Source organism: Schistocerca piceifrons, chromosome 1 (genome assembly GCF_021461385.2).
Source record: "Schistocerca piceifrons isolate TAMUIC-IGC-003096 chromosome 1, iqSchPice1.1, whole genome shotgun sequence".
Taxonomy (NCBI): domain Eukaryota; kingdom Metazoa; phylum Arthropoda; class Insecta; order Orthoptera; family Acrididae; genus Schistocerca; species Schistocerca piceifrons.
In genome coordinates, this window is record NC_060138.1 from 151,158,763 (window position 1) to 151,162,324 (window position 3,562).

Consider the following 3,562-nt stretch of genomic DNA (forward strand, 5'->3'; position numbering starts at 1 on the left):
GGGTGTGCATGTGTCTGTATGGGCGGGGGGGGGGGGGGGGAGGAGAGGGTGCGGAGGCGCGTTTGTGTGGGAGCGCGCATGATCTGTGCAACACGAAACTGAACAGCTAAATCTATTTTAACATCTGCCTCAGCTATCTGTAATATGCAACGGAATACTTTAGCTGGGCTTCCTAGTACCAGTAATTGACTGCTCCGAGCTTCATGAATTCAATGAAGTTAAGGATTTAAGTTAAAGACTACGTTCTTTCGAGACAGTTATCGTTAGACACGGTCGCGGTTGTGGGCGTTATTGCTCTGTCAAGGACTACCGACGTCTTTGAGGAACGTAGAGCGAGTGAGGAAGCACCCTTATTAAGATACTGGGCTACCGTTCGTTATGAATGTCTTCGAAATCCACTTCAATCCATAAAAATACAGATTTGCCGTCGTTCTCCGGTATTATTTAAGGAAAAAGACGGGTCTGTTTATTTGAGAAGGACCACATAGATTTCTTTGTCCAATCCATATATGATGAGCTCGCTGATGCTAAACTCTAACTTCCCCGATTTGCAAAGAACTAGCAGAGAAGCTTTGGTAGAGTGGAGCCTTGAGTTCACTCGGGTTGCTCAGTGGGTAAGAGGTCTGGGCTTTTTCGGTCCAGATGGCAGTTCGAAATTAGATTTATATTTATACCTTCAGTTGCTGCCGAACGTTGATATATATCAACGGGCACAGGTGAAAATGTGCACCCCGACCGGGACTCGAACCCGAGATCTCCTGCTTACAAGGCAGACGCTTTATCCAGCTGAGCCACCGACGGCACAGAGGACAGTGTGACTGCAGGGACTATCTCGCGCACGCCTCCCGCGAGACCCACATTCTTACCTTGTATGTCCACACACTACATTCGTAGTGTCCCACCCCAACACACTCATTACTCGTGGAAGACATTCTTACCAAGTCCCGTAAGAGTTCGGGGAATATGTGTGCATCCGCACAGAAGAAGAAGGTAATGGCCGGTACTTCCAGAATGGTGTCTGTTCTTTTCGGACATGTCCGAAAGAAGAGACACCATTTCCATATAAGATGACAGTTCAACGGACTGAAAATTTCATTAGCTGCAGCAGACTCCAGAATGCAGGGAAAGATTACATCTGGAAGATGCCTGTCAGCTGTGTTTTCTTCGTCAAATTTTTTATGGTTTGTTAGTTATGTCCCGTACATCAGTGGAACGGTTCTTTTATTGAAATTATGTGGAACGAGTCAGTTTACAGGAAATGTATACATGATTAGTGTTAACGCTGCTAAACACATTTTTAGTGCTACTCATGTGACTACACTTAAAAACAAAATGGAACAGAAGGAGTTGTCCTGGAGAAATGATTGGATTAGGATTTAAAACTTAAAAAATTTGTTGTTGCATGTGAATTCCAGTTTTAGCCCCTGGCAGCTTTAATAGTGGGTAATGAAGATCCTTTTTTCCTCTAGTGTTGTAAGGATGTACATCACTATCCTTTTCAAATTGTGATGGATTAATTATGACGAATTTCATTAGGAAATATACGCTGAAGTGACAGCAGAAACGGGATATCGATATGCACATATACATATAGTGGTAGTATCGCGTAATAAGGCATAAGACGCCAGTGCATTGGCGGAGCTATCATTTGTACTTACGTGATATGTGTGAAAGCGTTTCAGACGTGACTGTCGCCGCCCGACGGGAATTAAACAGATTTTGAAAATAGAATCGTAGTTGGAACTAGACGCATGGGACATTCCATTTCAGAAATCGCTAGGAAATTTACTCGAGTAAAGAGTGCGCAGCGAATGCCAAATTTCAAGCATTACTTCTCACCATGGGCAACGCAGGGACCAACAATCTTTTCTTAACGAGCGAGAAAAGCGGTGTTTACGTAGAGTTATCAGTGCTAACAGACAGACAACTCCGCATGCAATAACAGCATAAATCAATGTGGGAAGTTGACGAACATATCTGGTAGGGCAATGCGGCGAAATCTGGCTTTAATGAGCTATCGCAGCACGCGGCCGAGTGACTTTGTTAAAAGCACGACATCGCCTGCAGCGCCTCTTTTGGGCTAGTGGCCATATCGATTGGACCCTAGGTGACTGGACTACGGTGGCCTGGTCAAATGAGTCCCGATTTCTGTTGGTAAGGGCAGATGGCAGGGTTTGAATGTGACGCGGGGCCAACTAATTCATGTCACTGTCCAGGCTGGTGGTGTCTTCATAGTGGTGTGGACTGTGTTTACGTGGAATGGACTAGGTCCTCTGGTCCAACTGAACCGATCACTGAATAGGAATGACTGTCTTCTGCTACTCGAGACCACATGCAGGCATTCATGATGTTCCCGAACAACGACGGAATTTTTATGGATGAAAGTGCGCCATTTCGCAGAGCTACAATTGTTCGCGATTGGTTTGAATATCATTCTGGACAGTTCGAAAGAATTATTTGGCCACCCAAATTGCCCGTCATGAATCCATCGAACATTTATGGGACATAATCGATAAGCCAGTTCATGCTGAAAATCTTGCACAGGCAACACTTTCGCAGATATGGACGGTAATATGGGCAGAATGGTTAAAATTTCAGCAGGAGACTGTTGTGAATTGGCAGGAGCCAATTCACGGAGTTTGGAGGAAGCCGAAAGGCACGCGTTTAAGCTCACGCAAACTGGTGTGAGGTCTGGAACAGGAAAATGTAATTAATACAGCCAATATGGTACGTTGCTGCTGGAATACTTAACTTTAATCCATAATTGGAGAACATCGCTCTTGATGATACATAATTACAATCTCAATATAAACTGGTAATGGCGCCTTGCTAGGTCGTAGCAAATGACGTAGCTGAAGGCTATGCTAACTATCGTCTCGGCAAATGAGAGCGTATTTGTCAGTGTAGCATCGCTAGCAAAGTCGGCTGCACAACTGGGTCGAGTGCTAGGACGTCTCTTTAGACCTGCCGTGTGGTGGCGCTCGGTCTGCAATCACTGACAGTGGCGACACGCGGGTCCGACGTATACTAATGGACCGAGGCCGATTTAAAGGCTACCACCTAGCAAGTGTGGTGTCTGACGGTGACACCACAGAGACATCCATCGATTTGTTGAGTCCATGCCAAGTCGAATCGCCGCACTACGCCGGGCAGGAGGAGGTCCGACATGATGTTAGGAGGTATTCCTTCACTTTTGTCACCTAAGTATACGCTTTAGTACAGTTAAAATGGCTAACAAATTAAAGAGGTGCCTATGTGATCACCGTGGGTAAGCACCACAAATTAGCCTTACTGCTTACTTTTGTGCTACCAGTACAGACTGTCTAAGTAATGAGTTACCCCAGAAAATTATTCCATGAGACATTATTGAGTAGAAGTACACAAAACATCTCAGGAGGTTGATTCGTTTATTTTCAGTATCATCAATATCAAGAAAGAGAAATTTCTAGCATATAATTACAATACGAGAAGGAAAAAAGTGACTTTCATTATTCCGCATTAAGGTTATATTTACTCCAGAAGGTGGTGGACAATAATGCAACTAAAATGTTTGATCATTTAC

The 3,562-nt window shown here is 44.5% G+C and overlaps 1 non-coding gene across 1 annotated transcript; it reads right to left on the reverse strand.

Moving 5' to 3' along the window:
• Positions 1-727: 727 nt before the first annotated feature.
• Positions 728-802, reverse strand: Trnat-ugu. Its single transcript has one exon. It is a non-coding gene; the product is annotated as a tRNA-Thr (tRNA).
• Positions 803-3,562: the final 2,760 nt, after the last annotated feature.